Genomic DNA, 17,789 nt, shown 5'->3' with positions numbered 1-17,789 from the left:
TTATGCCCTGCTGCATGTCTCGCTGCAAAACACTGCACAAGAAAGATATGGGAGCATCATAATGCTGCTAACATTCTTAATAACTTACTGCTGTGAACATATTTATCAACAACAATACAGTGAGTTGGTGTAACCCACCTGCAACCTGCAACAACAGAGTTGTTTCACTTCACAGATGAAACACCAACACTGGTGTTTGGAGCTTGCCTGTGATACTGGAATGGTGATGAAAACAATGAAGGCAGCTCACTCCAGGATTTTTTTTTCATAGTTGATGCAAGAATACTATGGCATAATATGCAATGGCAGTAAGTGCACAGTACAAAGTGGTAATGAACTTTCAACAGTGGTTACTATTCACAAGCACCACAGAATTATACCGCTTCAAGTGAAAATATCCTTCCACCACCTTCGGCACAGGTTGCCGCAACCACTTTAACCTGGTACCTGCGGGGATCATGTTTCTTAAAGGGCCCTCTAAGCGAGAATAGTGAGAAAAAAATCATCACTCACGCACACCATTTCATTATATATATCAACGCATTTGTGATCAGTTTATGCATCATCTATTTTTTTGGGTTTATATCATGGCACAAATTTGGCCCGTCGCTGCTACACGGTAAAGCCACAAATTTGGCCTGTCGCTGCTACCGGGTTAAGGAGGCATGTTTATGGTAGCCCTTATAATAACTAGGCCACTGTTAGGTCATCCTTGCTTGCTGCAGATGACTACCGCTGTTGTCCCCTAAACGGCCTGCACTCAGCGGTCACGGCATGAACCAGCGCTCACATGAAACAATGTAATATGCAGTGTATTAACATTCCAAGAACAAGATGACAAGAAAGGACCTACATATGTATCGCAACAAAGGATTCAGAGAGAGGACAACATCAAAACTGACGAGGCTTGAAATCGAAAAAATAAAACACTATCATGGAAACAAAAGATGTCATATATATATTGCTATACAACTCCTCAAAATTCACCTTGGTACTATGAAGTAACACCTAATTACTAAGCAAGAGGCTGCAATTTCTATATAAGTAAGCTGGATGTTTGGCAAGTGTATGTGTCATGTAAGGGGTGCCAAAAAATATATCCTTGGGGTGAAGCAACATCTTGCCTTGCAATTTACTATCTGCTTCTCATTCTATGCAGCCTCAGCGTTCATCTGTAGGGCATGAGGGATACAAGCCTTAACAAACTTACATTTCTTTACACAACGAGAAAAGTCAAAATTGGACAATTTATAAGTTACAAGCTCTTCCTTCAAATTTCAATCTACATTCATCCCCACACTCACCATATGAAAGATATCTAAAAGCATAACAAATCTTTGTTTTACTGCATTACAGTACCAGGGAAATAATCAAGCTAGGGCTACATCCCCATAATCTTGCTACTGTTTACTTCACTACAGACACTTCCTTCTGGTGTAATGTCAAAGTCTCAAGCCGTCATTTCACCGAGTTCCCAAGTCCCAAATCATCCCAGCAAGAAAAAACTTACAAGAGAACACAAGAGAACTTAGAGAAGTTTTTTATTTTTTTTATTTTTTATTATTTGACTAATATATTTAATTGCTTATCACTTTCATGATAACAACCCAGTTCAAAACTTGTCAAACTCTATCATTACTTTGATAACGTATATTCACCATCTTAAAAGGATGCTCATATGTTGCACTTGAAGGTGTAGCTGACAACATAAAACTTTGTCGTATTCAATACAATACCCTGTGAACTGATAGGAACTTTCACCTCCATTACTCTAGTTCTGCAGTATGCAAACTGTGAGCTATGAACTTTCACCTCCACTACTCTATTTCTAAAGTATGCAAACAAAGATCTGTTATGCTTCACTATATTGGAGAAATATTCATTCTGGTATGCCATGATGTACTTTTGTCTGTCCGTCGTTCATAAATTTCATGGGTTGAGGTCTTTCATCCTAAGATACTGGTGCAGGAGGTGCCTCGATATTTCATGTCATGAGTCACATGCAACCAGATAGCTGAATGCAAGACCAACAGGATTATCCAATGCTTTTGTCTGGTACAACAGAGTAACAACACTTTGTAGCTTGGTGGGGAGCTGTGATGTCATGCTACACTCAAACTTCCTGATAATTTCATAAGACTCAAAGTACTCAACAACAGTATAATATACCTTTCCTTTCCTTGTCAACAAGCTGAAGTTTCTACTAGGTCACAGTCTGTGTAAAGAAACTTGATGGAGATGCCATCTCCTCAAATAATTATTTATCACAATAAATTGTCCTGTCCACATACTTCCCTAATCTTATCCACAGGAAGACAGGACAAGGCTCATTTGAATAATCCGAGGAAATGCATCTTGCGGAAAGAGGATCAATGTATTCACCATGTTCGCTGGAAATACGGCATGAGGGTCATGTAGTTATTAGCAGACAAAGAACATCTATCCCAGAAGTTGTGAATGAGCCAAGAAGGTGGCTGTGAAGTTCAGCTGAAATCTCCATGATGTGTTTATCAACACTAGGATGTATACTGGGGTGGTCTGGGAAGGTGCAGCAGATAGCAAAGGGTAACTGGGTGAAGAGGGTCAGATATGTTAATAATATTGTCAAACAGGACATATACCAGAAAAGAAAACTAACACTTGAAAAGGCAGGAGAACAACCAGTGAAAATGTTGAGACATGCCAGCTCCTATGTAGCCTTCCAAAACTAAATGAATGAATCGAATGAAACAAAAGCATGAGCAGACAAAAATTTCACTCCTAACACAATGCAAGAAAGAGGCTTAACATCAATCACTGAGCACAAAGCTCTCTTGGTTAGTCCGTGCTCCTGCTGCCCTCTCAGTGCCACTCCTCAGCCATGAACAAAGCTTAACCTCTTCACTCTTCAAACTTCACTGTCAGGTCAAGTCACATGACCAGATCATACTAAGCATGTATAAGTCTGCTGATTGCATATCGCTAAAGCTTCCCAGGTTTTAATGAATTGGAAAGAAAATGGAAAGGAGGAAAAACCTGGGAATGCAAATGAGAGAGAACAATAATAATGAGCTGGATTGACTACCTGTTAGAAAAGGGATGAAGAGGGTGACAAGGAATGAGGAAAGGTACGGCCGAGAACAGCCCTGTACAGCAAGAGACCGGCCTTGTTGTGGTTCCCTATAAAACACCATTACAGTCTTATCACATATACATATTCCTGGCTGGCAAGCCTGAATCTCTTAAGGCGGCTTTACACCTGCAATTCGCGGCTGGCAATACAGGCTCAGCAGCATTTTTGGTCTGGGTCTGGGAGCCCTTCTCGCAGCAAGTTCTCTACAGCTGAGCGTGTCCGTCTTGTATTGCCGACTGGCGGCTGAGTACAACATGTCGGCGCCAATAAAACAAGAAATGACAGATACAGACAACAAGATATGGAGCCGGGAGGCCGAGGTGGAATTACTAGAAGAAGTGAGGCAGCATAGATACTTGTGGGACCCACAAGATAAGCTGTATGAGAAGCTGAGTCTACGCAAAACAACTTTTGAGAGAGTGGCAACAACGTTACGAGAAATGTTTATCTCTTTGCGAGATATCGAAGGAGGTAAGGAACGATTATTTTCGTGTATTATATAATCACACTATGCAATGCCTGGGGGTTGCGATGGCATGTTCCTCCTTTCTCCTTTGTTGTTAAATGCAGCAATGAACAATCAATCAATCAATCAATACTACTTATGATAAAACTCGTTTACTTAAAAGTATTTCTACAATATTAGGCTAATGGACCAAACTCATTGTGGTTTTAAGATATGGTAGTAGCCTTTTTGGGTGTCTGGGATGAATTCATGCCCTTGCATTTACTAGCAGTTTACGTCTTGATGCTCCCGGCGGCTCCTCCCACGTGTGAACGTACTTGCTCCCGAGAGCACCCAGCCGGTCTAGCCGCTAGATCGTCGCGGCTGTATTGCCGGCCAGGAATTGCCAGGTGTAAAGCTGCCTTTAAGCTACTGCTCAGATGCTGCTTAAATAAGCCCGAGAGATTTGAAGTGTAAAGGTGTGGAGTAAAAAAAAAAAAAAAAAAAAAAAAAAAACACCCTGATTGGGTAACAGTCACCAGGTCACAAATGGCGTGCTAGCAGTTATGGCGAGGTTAGCATGATTAAATTTAATGTGACGGTGGTGGTTAAAGTTATCTAATCATATTACATTGAAAGAAGAAAAAATGAATATTGTCAAGAGGCTCTAAGTAGTCTGCCTAGTTATTCACTGGCTGGCATAGATGGCAATCCAATTCAGTATTGCCAACCATCCATACGAATCACTACAGTGCATGCCAAACATCTATTTTTTTTTTTGCACATCAAACTTCATAACATGACTTATTTCATTATGCCTATGATGGAGCCTCAAAATTGATAGGCCTACCCTGCCATACACTCTCACAAATTTCCTTCCTCATACGTTCCCCCTACATGAGTAAGCTAACTAACTAATAGGGAGTATACGCCTGGGGGCCTATTGCTTTACTCACCAGCTACCTCTACCCATGACAGTTCCCATGTGCAAGCTCCCACACAGCTGCCCTATCTTTCCCAAGGCCATCCTGGCAGGATCAGTTGACTTACCCCAGCCATGAGTTATGTGGGGTGATCCCTTGCTCTCCTCCACTCAGGGTTGTCTTTTACAGAAACAACCTTGACATGGAACTATGTCCAGGAGGCATGCCACATGCCCATATAGGTGGAACTAGCATTTACAGCTTAAGCTGGTAACAGGTCTTGTTCACTTTCATTGCATAGTCGCTGGTTTAACACAAAGTCATCCCAGCGATCATAGCTGGGCACGATAACAGAAAACCTTACTCCCGATAACCGATAACTGATAATGGAAAACCTTAACGGTGATAACCGATATTCGTTAACTGGAGACACAAATATAGGCGATAACCGATAACCGATACCCGATATAAATCCACAAATCCGATACTAGCTATCGTCTGATAGGCAACGATACCATATTGATATTTTAAATAAAAAAACATAATGAATTCAAATTTTCATTATCTGTATTTAAGAAAACTTACAAAACCTGAAAACCACACGTTGACACGTACATAAAGACGGTAATACTAGCTAGAAACGCCTGAACCGGTGTTGTGTTATTTACCGTCCCCACCGTCAAAAGCTGGCGCTTTTGTTCACAAACACTGGTCTCGTGAACTGCGCATGCTCAGACCAGCAAGCGTAGAACTGTACAGTCTCACAAAGCTTTTTAACCCTAATTAAGGGTTGCTGAAAAGATGAATTAGACATACAGTACCACTACCACCATCCCTGCTGTTTCTAGAATGACACTCTGTACGAGTTGTATTTATATGTACAGAGTGTCGTTCAAGTAAACAGCGAGGATGGTGGTACTGTACTTTTAATGTGTAAAAAAGCTTTGTTGAGACTGTAGAGGGCTATGCTTACTAGTCTGAACATGCGTAGTTCACGAGATCAGTGTTTGCAAACTAAAGCGCCAGCTTTTGACGATGGGACACAAAATAACACGCTCACAAACGAATATGGAACCTAGTGTTTTAATGTTGATAATCTAAGGATGAAATCTCTTCACTGAAGATATTTCATACCCAGAAGTTTTTTCATACAACACCGGGCGCCCGGGCCACGCATGCACAGTTTTCTTTTCTGAAAGGCGGGAAAAAGTAGCGATTATCGCTAGTTTGGTTACAAAAGTAACGAAGATACCGATATATATTCACATAAGTAGCGGGTGGCCGATAACCCGATTTTGTTATCAGCGATAAAGTATCACAATAACTTATTGCGATAACGCCCAGCTATGCCAGCGATACCCCATGATCCTGCGAAGACACTTGATACCAAAGGCATTGACAAGCCCCTCCAAGTCAACATTCAGTGTCCATGTCAGTAAGACAGAGAGCACAAGCTACTTAATGATGATTTGAATCTTTGTTTGCCTGCATAGATATCAACAATGATATATACCCTTGTTGAGCGAGTCAATAACATCGTGGGCCAGGCCAATCCATCAAATGATTTCCTGGTTGTCCTTATTTTATTACACAACACTCATTCTATAAGGCAATAAATCATTAATCCACACACATAAGGTATGCAATAAAGTGCATTCTACGATACAATGAAAAATCATTATAGACTATTGACCAACTGCCAGAAGTCTGAAAACTTACTCTTAAGTTGTGCTATGGGACACGGCGTGACCCAGATGTTATGCTTCTGCACAACTACATCCTCTGCTTATGGAATACCTGACAGCTGATAAGGAAAGGGAAGTGAATTGAAAATTAAAACTGCCGTTGCTGGTCATTGCTACCCATGCTACGTATTCTTTGTTTAAATGTACCAAATGACCAACTGGTTGTGGCTTTGTTGCAGTTCTCATTGCCAGTTTTGTAGAAAGAAACATTCATTAGGAAGTCAGTAAAAGCACAAAAGTGGAGGGGCTGCTCACCAACACCCTCATGTTTACATGCACCAACTGACCAGCTGCTCCTAGTTGTGTTTGTTACCTATTTCATGCTTTTATTATCCAGTTTTTGTAGAGGAAGGCATGTACTGATATGTAGTTTACAGTAGTGTGATGTGTCTGAGTACCCGGGGAGTTGAAAACGAAAGAAGCAGTGGTTTCTCACTGCAGCCGATGCTGAATATCCTTTATTTTAATATACCAGTTGATCAGCTGCTTGCAGTTGTGTTCATTGCCTGTTTGGTATTCTAATTACCTGGTTGATATAGAAATATAAATTAGAAAGTAGTTTGTAGTATTGGTATGCATTTGAATGCTTGAAACTTTGAAATTGTAAGTAGGGATGCTGCTCACTAATGCCTATGCTTAATTATGTTTAGAAATATTCAGGAGACACCCTAATACCTCTATATACTACCAAAAGACTCTATGCAAACATGTAAGAACTTTTCACTTTTTTTAGGCCACTCCCATAAGTCAGCCATTTGTTTGACGGTAATACCTCCGCCCCAATTATGACGACCTAATGAGGTTTTGCCGTTTGTTTTCTTCTTATCATAGTAATTGAGGTTTTAAGTATTAGAAATTTTCAGTGGTAGAACTGAATAAGTAAATATTTCAGCAATACAGGTATAATATTGATTAACTGGTAATGGTGGGTCTGGCACCTCCCTAGCTATGACAAAACTATGCAAGGGGCCACAGATGGCACTGCATGAAGCACGTGCTCACATGAATAGTTTACACAGCACAACTTGTGGTGATTCCTCGGGTTTACAAGATTTTTGGATTAATTTTTATGTTTAACCCAAGCTATGTCTTCTAAACAAGATGCAGGTTTCAGTGGTGGTGTCCATGTAAACATCAGTCCATATCAATCCAAGAGAGAAGTGGTTATGTTGAATTCAAGTTTCTAGCAATCTTTGATGCTTTGGAGACACTGAAAGTGTATAATCAGAGGGTCAATGTTCTGTTGAATCATTATTCCATGACCCCAGCTAACTAACTAATGGGGAGCATATGCCAGGGGGTGAGTTGCTTCACTCACTTGCCGCCCATACTCCCAGTGTGGCGGTAAATCTTGTTCCCCTGATTTGGTTTGTCCCATCCTGATCTATGCATGCGCGGACTTTGCTGTTTTGTCCATTTCATTCACTGCACTGTCTTTCAATAGCTTATATCAAGTTACTTTTGATCTTGTGCTAGTTTTCATAAAAAAAAAAAAAAATAAAAAAAAAAATAAAAAAAAAAAAAAAAAAAAAAAAACCTGCCATGAACCCTGTAGCTCAGCTACTGCTGAATGGAGAGTATCCCATAAACCTGACCTTCAATCAGAAGAAAACTGATTAGTATAAGCTATTAGAAGACAGTGCAGTGAATGAAATGGACAAAATAGCAAAGGCCACCCATGCACAGATCAGGATGGGACAAACCGAATCAGGGGGAAGAGACTTACCACCACACCGGCAGTACCGCTGAGCAAGCTCCCATGAAGCTGCTCTGTCTATCCCAAGTCCCTCTTGGCAGGAATGACTGACTTGCCCCAGCCATGAGTTGCAAGGGTGTCCCATTGGTCTCCTCCACTCAGGGTTGTTTTGTACAGAAACAACCCTGTGAGAAGGATCGACGTCTGGGTGATGGGCCAAATGCCCATATAGCCGGAGTTGGCATTCACAGACTAAACTGGTAACAAGCCTCGATTCAGCTTCATGGAGTAGTCGCTCCAGCGATACCCCATGATCCTGCGAAGGAACTTGGTACCATAGTCATTGACATGTCTCTCTAAGTCACTATTCAGTGTCCTTGTCTCACAGCCATACAGTAAGACGGTGAGCACAAGCGACTTAGATTCGAATCTTTGTCCGCCTGCATAGATATATCGACAACACCATCTACTCGTATTGAGCGAGTTCATAACACAGTGAGCTAGACCAATCCAACAAGTGGCTTCCTGGTGAGACCCACCAATGTTATGCATTACGCTACCAAGGTATGTGAATCTTTTGGTGACCTCGACATCCTCCCCGCATGCACGAACAGACTAAACTGTGTCATCCAGCAAGCCTTTAAACGACTGGACCTTGGTTTGGTCTGATAAATTGGTTCATTTAGCAAGGCTTTGGAACCAAGGAAGCCAGTCAGTCAGTGGTGTACCAGTAATGACAAGCATCAGGTACTCTGCAGAAAATATTTGTTTCACGTGTGGTGTCTGATGGAAAGTGATGGATTCTTGTGGCCTGTTTGGCTGCTTTGTCAACCAATCAAGATGGAAAAATGTGGGGGTAGCCTGTTGTAATTCTTCTATGGAATGGACTTTAACCCTGATGAGAATGTCAATATCATTCTTTATTTTATCTTTTTAAAGCTGATAACAGGTATTTAAAGCAATATTTACCACAATATTCCAAATGACCTTCAACTAATGACAAGTGATAGAGTACCTTTGAGTTTACCCACCATTATACAACTATACTGACACTCCTCACACTCTTTCTACAGCAAACTGTGTGCCAGGCTATCATCAATCCCACAATGAATGTTCATCTTGTTAGAAGCAAAGCTATAGTCTGTTCGGAGCATGAAGGCGGTTCAAGGTGTGGCAGATTCCAGAATTCCCATGAGTGCAGCGCTGCCAGTTCGACCGCCAATTATCAGATTAGCACTCTCTCCCGGCCTACCCACCCTCAACCCACCTGTTTCTCTCTCTCTCTCTCTCTCTCTCCCTCTCGACCCGGGGGAGGGACCTAGGGGGACACACCGACCACCACCACCACCACCACTACCAACACCACAACGTGGCAACATGGGAAAAAATCGCTGCCACATGTCATAGAATTTATACAAATCCTTGTTATAATCCTAAACATCGACACTCATTGTACTATGTAGCTTCCTTTACTATATACAGAATATATAAAATATTGCTTTCAAATAGCACATGGATGGGAAATAAGAGAGAGACGCATGTACGAAGGCTGATTTGGCAGCATGGGTAGAGGTAAACGACGATACCAGCTCCACCCTGAACTGCCTTCTTGCTCTGAACAGACTATAGGAGACGGCAAGTGGAGTGAGCAGACCATCACCGTGGTGGGCGGGGCCTGTCCCTGATCCAATGGAGCAGGAATCACAGTCATTACTCATCTTCCCTTTCACTCCACTTAGATGACTGCAACTGCATAGCCATGATGAAATAAATACATTCTAACACTTCTTTACTAAGTGTGTTTAGTGATTGTCACACCATTTGAGTATAACGTGATGGTATGCAGAGGCTTCACCTCTTTGTACATATATATATATCACTGCCACTTTCTCAAGTAAACCTGTACAAGCTCTCAAATCTACAAAACTGAACAAAGCACAACCTTTAAGTTTCAAAACTAAATACTTCTTTGGAATGCTTAAAATAAACATTAAATTATGAATGAACAAAATCAGCCCATGTAACACAATAATAATAATAATAATAATGAGTAAATACAATACACAATAATTTATGGCAGTGTTAAGCACACACCCAATTAGTGGGGTGATGCCATCCCGGCAGTCTTGGCACAGAAGTAGCTACATCAACTTTTCATGGCCAACCAGTTCACTCTTGTTTTTTTTGTGAAGGTCTAAGTGTCTCAATGAAAGGTGAGCAATTGTGTGTGTGTGTGTGTGTCCATCCCAGTGTGGGCATGCCATGACCTTCACCTTCTGCTGGGTAACTGTTTCCCAACCAGAGTGACATTCAAACATTTTCTGTTGACAGCTTCATAATAAACTACAAGCATATCAGAGTGAAACAAGGCAATATTAAATTAAAATTAAATTAAATAAAAAAGTAAAGATTATGCTCATTGATAGGACAGACGCGTAAGAGTAAACCTGTTCTCTATCAAAACACCAAATAAAGCTTAAGCAGCAGTCCTTATACATCCCTCAGTAAAGCTTATTTTGTTCCTCAAAAAATCAGAACATTCCCTATATAGCCAGGATGTGTTTGTGGGAAAAGTAATTCAGTGCTGTTTGTATTAAGCTCTTGAAAAGACTTGAGCTTCAGTCATTAGTCATATATTGATCAAGAACATGAGAACTATTAAGTCTTTTGTTTGGCAACATTTACCATGAACTGCAGCAAAATCTACACACACTGGTTAGGTTAATCTGAGTACATTTTATTATTTTCGGCAGATGTCTCATTATAAAAAGCTGGCAATAGCTGGAAGGTTGAGTGTCATTGTGATAATTTCATGACCGATTCATGACAACTAATTACATCGACCTCTGTGCAATCATAACAAATGGACAAATATTTCGGTATTCTCTACCAATATGAGAAGAATATTTTTACCATCATGTAAACACTGGTGATAGGAAAACCTTCCTTCTCTCAATACGTACCAAAGCAAGCCTGAGGCCAGCAATGATCTCCAACTGCCAAAGCATCAAAAACAATGACTACTGCCACTTTCCTCAAGAAATATGATCAGTAGTGTTGAGTAAGAAAACTAAAATACTTGTTCAGAGAAAGGACCATTACTTCTTTCCTAGAAATATATATATATATATATATATATATATATATATATATATATATATATATATATATATATATATATATATATATATATATATATATATATATAATTAAGTAATCTGAGAAACTCTTGACAGGATATACAGATGACCACAGGATATGTTATACTTATCATCCACTGGAACAAGACAAGCACCACAAACACTAGCAGTAAGTAACCAGGGATCAAGGGGGAGACACCAACACAGCGAACAGCACCAGTACTTACCTGAAAAAGAAAAGCAACATTAGTCATAATCAAACAAGTATTCAGTAGCATTATATATGCCTACTAAAAATGATATACCAAACCCTCTAGCTTTAGGTAAGGCAGGGGAGGGGCTAGGGAAGGGGTGAAGGCAGGGAGGGGAGGTTAGATAATGCTGGTTGTGGGTGTCTTATCAATCTTCAATCCAGGAGCTCCTTATCTCTCCTTATCATCAAGAGCAGAAGGGAACTAACCAGGTCTGTCTAGGGTTTTTCCTCACTTTCCATCCCCTAAATCTGATGTTCATTGGAAAATAATGTGAAGATATTTGTAATAAATGAAAGATCAAGGTAATCAGCTGCAAGGATATTTAAATGACATGACTAAATCTAATCATTCTGATGTGTGGTGATAACTGTTTGCACTATGGTAAGGAGCTGATAACAGCCTTGACATAAAACAATGAAAAAATACATGACTATCAACCCAAGAGATCACCACCAAGGATCACTTATCAAGACTCAGAAGCCAACTATGCAAGACCAGACTTCAACGTACAACCATTGCTTGAGACCCCAAAAATTATATCCACCAGACATTATGAAACTTTTGCTTTTGCTTCTTGATCCGTCTAAGAACACAAGTAGCAAACAAATTCTAAACAGTTATCAAGTTTCTCAATGTGCTAAGTGGAAACAGACCCATACATCAGCACAGGTGAGTTCTGTTAAAAATCCTGGCTGCAAGGGGTCCTCTTATAGGTCTTCCACAAAAAGGAATGAACAAGACGTAGTGTGGTGAGGCTCATCCCTGAACAAACCAACACCAACAGCCACCCTCAGCAACCTGTCACTCTCCCATTTACTGCATTCAAGACAAGTCCTAAGTCCTTCACTCACTACCTTGAATCCTCTCTCCCCTAATAAGAAGTGCTTTATGCCACCCTCCTGACCCCGCAAAGTTTCTTAGCCATAGTGGATGGAATTTTCACTTTTATCCAGATGCTTGTGACAGACACTCTAGTTATCAGAATATCTTAAATAGGTGCATTTCAGTAATATTACATTACTTAAAATGAGCATTGTACTTGAAAAGTAACATTCATCTCATGGTCAGAGTACTAAATCAAAAGTGATGTATATAAACTATTTCAGTTATATGTTTAATACAATATTAAGTATGAAAATGTAATACTCATTATTTCTAAACGAGTTAAGGAAGTCCATACAGTAGAATGACTTCCAAATAATACCAAAATTTATAAGAGTAGCTGCCACTGATTTTTATGGCTACCCTCATCACTGGCTTTGTTTTAATCTAGAACACACATATGGGTTAGAGTGTAAACTAACCACAAGTGCTTGAGGTGGGACTTTTCCCAAATTTGTCTCGCAGAAGAAAATTACCAACACATATTAGGAGAGGTTGTGTTGGGTTCATGGTAGCTGCTCTAAGTTGACTGACTGGCCTCCTGCAGACTACATTTTTGTTCTTAAAGAAACCGTATAAAACAATGACCAGCTTAATAATCCTTCCCGCTTTCAAACTCATATAAGAGCACTGCTATCTATCTAGAGAAAATAAGATGACACATATATTTTTAGCATCTGTGATATCAATCCCTTATACCATATGATATACATACTATATAATGTCCTGAGTTACTGGGAGAACATTCAGTCACTTTGAGCATGAACATAGTGCTGATGCACTCAAACTGCTTTACTGAATCAATAGTGATAATTAGTAAACAAAAATATATAATAAACAATGCTAATACCCTATACAACCATAATACCCAAATACCTACACTGGACCTGAGAACACAGCAACTAATAGTCAATTTTCTTTCTTATCAAAAGCATTAAAAATCAAACTTTCAAAAAGCACGTTTCTTTAACACCATCAGGTCCTATACTACAATATATTTTAAAATTGTGAATAATCTTCAATGACCTGCATGGGAGAATTACTGTGGTGTTTCAGCTCACCACCACCTCATCAGCACTATGACCTGTGTTGCTGCCTTACTACACCACAAATAGTCATGGCCAACATCTCTAAACACAATTAAACCATTACCTAAATCACTGCCCCACCACACCACACCTGCACCATCATATATTTTCTGCCTCACCACCACACCCACACCACCTCATTACTGCTCCACACCACTTTCCGCACCACTCTCACCATACACCTACACCACCCTCATCACTGCCTTTTCACACCACTTCTACACCATCATCTACATTCCCGCCTCGCCGCACCCTTCCTTCACTGCTCCACCATCTGAATATCTGTCTCACCACCCTAAACTTAGCTTCCTCTTCTGTAGCTTTTCCCTAATTAGCTAGCAGCCCTAAATCTCACACCACACCTACAGCCCCTAATGCTCACACCCAAGCTACCACCATCAACAACTTAAGGAGAATATGTGAGAAGTGGCCAGCTGCAAACTAATACTGACCACTTCAAATCCTTTCTTACTAGCCATGATCAAACGAATTAGGGTAAAGCTAAAATATCAAAACCCAATTCTAATCATGACCTAATCTAACCTAGCCCATTCCTGTGCTTTCCAGGTATCTATCAATAATCAACACCCCCATTACTGGCTGCCTGGCTTTTGCATGATGTCCACTGTTCTTGTTGCAATCTATATGTAGCTCTCATATGCACAGGTTGTATTCCAGGAGACTTGTGTGAATTTTGCATAATTTAAGTATATTTTTTCCCCTTAAGAATTGAAACATCATGAGGGGTAGCTCAAGCTAATGTAAGAATGTGTTAAATATATATTTAAATTGTTTCCAAAAAAAAGAGAAATCCATACCTGTGCTGACCCAAAATATCTCCCCCCAAAAACCAATAAATAAAATTACATATAGTAAATAAAACTATACTTTTAATTTCCTATGCATTCCCAGCCTTACACTACACCGCTCTTCATAGCCCTGCCCCGCCCCACTACACCACACACCTGACAAGACCTACACCAGGCCACCAAACCCAGACAATTGTACCCGTCAATCTTCAATTCAGCACAGCATAAGCTAAGCCAATATAATCATCCACATCTTGCTGCCCCACACCACACTCATGGCTCCCAGATGTATACCAAATCAACAGTTATGCCCCACCTGCAACATGCCGAATTATCCCTAACCACACACATGCGGCTACACCTCTGCTCTATATAATGATCTAGTATAGGTATTCATATCAAAGGGTAGAGCTAAAGTGATATCTGATCATATAGTATGAAGCCAAAAATAGACTCAAATGCCCTGTCTTTCAAACTTAAAACAGTAGATACCCCCCAAAAGAATTATCGGTATGAGATGTTGGCAATCTCAAACTATGACCAATAAAAAATATATCTTTTCCAATAATGTGGAAAATAAATGAGACGTCCATCCTTCACACAGAACCTAATCCTTTGGCATTGATATAATTATGACAAAAAATAATTTATATCAAATGCAGACTTCCAGCATAACAACAGCAATCCATAACATTTTCATCAACTTCAGCACTCGGAAAACACAAATTTTACCAAACAAATCCCTCTTCAGGTCCTCCCCAGCACACCACTGACCACCACCTTGACCAGCTCAACTAGACAAGACTTAACCCTCATGGACACACCCATGAGTAAACAATTCAATACAATATCCAGGGCACTTCAATGGCAAATATTGCTCTTCAAACAACACTTCCTTCAGACTGTCTTTCCTGCAGCCAGCAGGCCATGGGGAGTGAGCCAGGCCCACAGCACAACCCTTCCCCCACAGGGTGAAGCACAACTCATGTCACACCACCACCACACTGGACTGTCAGATCACTTTGACATATGCCAACTTTCCACCTAAGCCCATCTGAAGCACAAGCCTCCAGCCCCGCCAGCCGACACAAACACCCTTCAAAACAATTCCCACCGCAGCACCACTTTCTAAACTGACCACGAAGGGGACTTAAAACCAGGAAGTTCACGCCACTACACCCATCCTAACCCCGGTGACATGGGCCGTGGGTCTGGAGGCACATCCACCTCAGATGCTGGCGTGCAGGACGAACCACATGTAATAACCACTAATACAGCAGCAAGGCAGGTGTCCTGAGGCTGAGGGCAGCAGCGTGAAGGAGAAACCGCTGGGTATGAGGTATGAGGCAATCCAGGATGCCCTTGCACTCGGCCACTCCCACACTGCACTTCCTCACCTCTCCCGCACAAGTCCAGCTCTCTCCCTCCCTCTCCTGCCGACAGACACACACACCTACGCCAACTCGAGTGTTCTAAGGGGCCAGCAGGATGGCGAGAGCAGCACAAGCAGGCCTGAAAGCCTTAATCACAGCAGCACTTGACAGGAGGTAGCCAGGGAACATGGCCGCCGCAGCACCAGACCCCCAGCACAACAAACCTCTCCTGACACGGGTTTCCGCCCTCTCCCCACGGTCCCGGCGGCTCTCTCGGCCCCTGGACACCCTGCCGAGGACACTAGCGGAGCCCCTGGGTTATGTCTGGAGGCAGGAGGCGGGCATACCTACTCTAATACGGCCCCGTACGATCTCCGCCGAACGCACCGCCACTCTCGAAACATGAACGCCGCCCAGCCACTCCTCTCCTCAGTGTTTTGGATCGATTTCCCACCCAGCCCAGGGGAGACGCTCTTATTTCACGCCTTTGGACGCCTTACTCACGCCGGCAGACTCCACAGGGCAGGACACGACTCAGGGACACATGCATCCAACGCCTCCGTGCCCTCCGCGGTGGTCTTGGACTTGTGATTTGGGGGGAAAATGGTCTTTTTCTAATTATGATAATAATGAGCCAAGGCGGGGTTGAGTCCGTGCTGGCTTACCTGACGGCCCCGTGCGCCTGACGTCACCACACTGTTGCCGCCTCCACAGATTTTACTCACTTTCTACGGATATTTCCTCCCGGCCACAGACTTTCCGCGCGCACTACAGATATTTCGGACCGGGCGTGTTTCTTGCTGCCTCTCTGCCTGACTGTCTTAATTCTTTCCTCCACCCACATACGCAAATACCCCACCCTCGGCCTGATATTTCCAGTTCCACCCACCCTTGAGATATTTCGGGCCAGGCGTTTCTTTTCGCTTCCTTCCTTCCATCACCCATAGAAGCAAGTCTTCCCCTCGCCTAGGCCTATATAGTCCCATGTGACCAAGCAAGGCCAGGCCGCTCTATTTCCGCTAACCAATCAGTCCAAAGGGGCTAATAATGAATACGGTGCAGTGTGAAGGGCGGGGAATTTCGCGAATCCTCCCTCTATCATAAAGAAGGCGCGCCATGGCATGGTGGTATTTGCGCGCGGGAATTCGAATTTACAATTAGGAAGGCGCCTCAGGATGTAGGCTAATTATCATTACCGGGTAAAGATAAAACAAATTAGGCATCGGCTGCCGGGATGGATGGCACCTTTCTCGTCTCCCCCTTAATTAGAAGCTGTGATATTACAAGTTATGTATGATTCATATCCATATCACCTGGGTGAATTAACAGTGGCTAAATAATATAAGTGTTGGATATTAATATAAATTATGCATCCTAATGTCTTGGTTTTCATACAGCTTTTAATAGCATGTGGTAGCCTGTACTAATTTTCCATCTCTAATTAAAATATGTACACAGTTTCTAGACTATAAACATTTCACAGTTTAAGAGGTCAGCTCCAATCAAGTGAAGTCAATATGGATGCCTTTATCTATGAATTACTGTAGTATACCTAGCCATGGTGAGTAAACAACCTCTCAGCCTTGTTGCTACAGCTGTATCATGAACAAAATATATTTCACAAAATATTCTGCAAGTATGTTACACCCCCTGGTGATAGCAGTTTTGCACCTCAACAACACACCACACACTGACACAGCAAAACATTTTTAATTTTGTTGAGTTCATGGCTGTCTGATAAGATACAGAACCTTATCACTGTTCATTATAAATTTTTATCTACATGCTGACTAAACTGGGAAGGTGACGTAGGCCAGGCTTTATATACGTAACTGGAGTAAATACTTTTTAGTACACAAGTCCACACATGTTACTATAATTTTTAAATGTTATGAAGGATACTGTACCCTATTCTAAAAAAAAAAGAAAAATAAATAAATAAATAAATAGATAAAATTTTACATGAATGTCTTTTGCATGGTTCTAATATGACAACAAATATTCCATTATCTACCATGGGAATAAGATATACACTTTATATTCAGCTTACTCAGGGCTGAGAACTGTGTCCCACAATCAGGAAGCTACACTATGTAGCTGAGAAGTGACTGAGTCCACCCTGTAGAAAACAGACCACAAGGACACACAGTTTCAATAATCTTATGGCAAACCTTCATCCCAATCGATTCCTGGCCCTTAAAGAACAGAGGTGACCCGTTAATATGAATAATGCAAGGAGCATAACCCACCCACTACTTGTCATGCAACTCAGGCATCTGATATTGTCATGGGCAGAGGGTAAGCAAGCCAAAACTCCTGTGA

The 17,789-nt window shown here is 41.5% G+C and overlaps 1 protein-coding gene across 8 annotated transcripts in view; it reads right to left on the bottom strand.

Moving 5' to 3' along the window:
- LOC127001659 (guanine nucleotide-binding protein G(I)/G(S)/G(T) subunit beta-1) overlaps positions 1 to 17,789 on the bottom strand; it is a 76,563-nt gene that overhangs the window by 53,877 nt on the left and 4,897 nt on the right. The window contains exon 1 of one of the 8 annotated variants that reach the window (XM_050866624.1): positions 15,972 to 16,126. The exons of 2 other annotated variants lie outside the window; for them this stretch is intronic. The gene's annotated coding sequence lies outside the window, so the exon portion shown is untranslated. 5 more of the 8 variants (XM_050866625.1, XM_050866628.1, XM_050866631.1 and 2 more) reach the window with 5 other exon arrangements.

This window comes from Eriocheir sinensis, chromosome 21 (assembly GCF_024679095.1).
Source record: "Eriocheir sinensis breed Jianghai 21 chromosome 21, ASM2467909v1, whole genome shotgun sequence".
Lineage (NCBI taxonomy): Eukaryota > Metazoa > Arthropoda > Malacostraca > Decapoda > Varunidae > Eriocheir > Eriocheir sinensis.
This window is presented reverse-complemented; position numbering and strand designations above follow the sequence as displayed.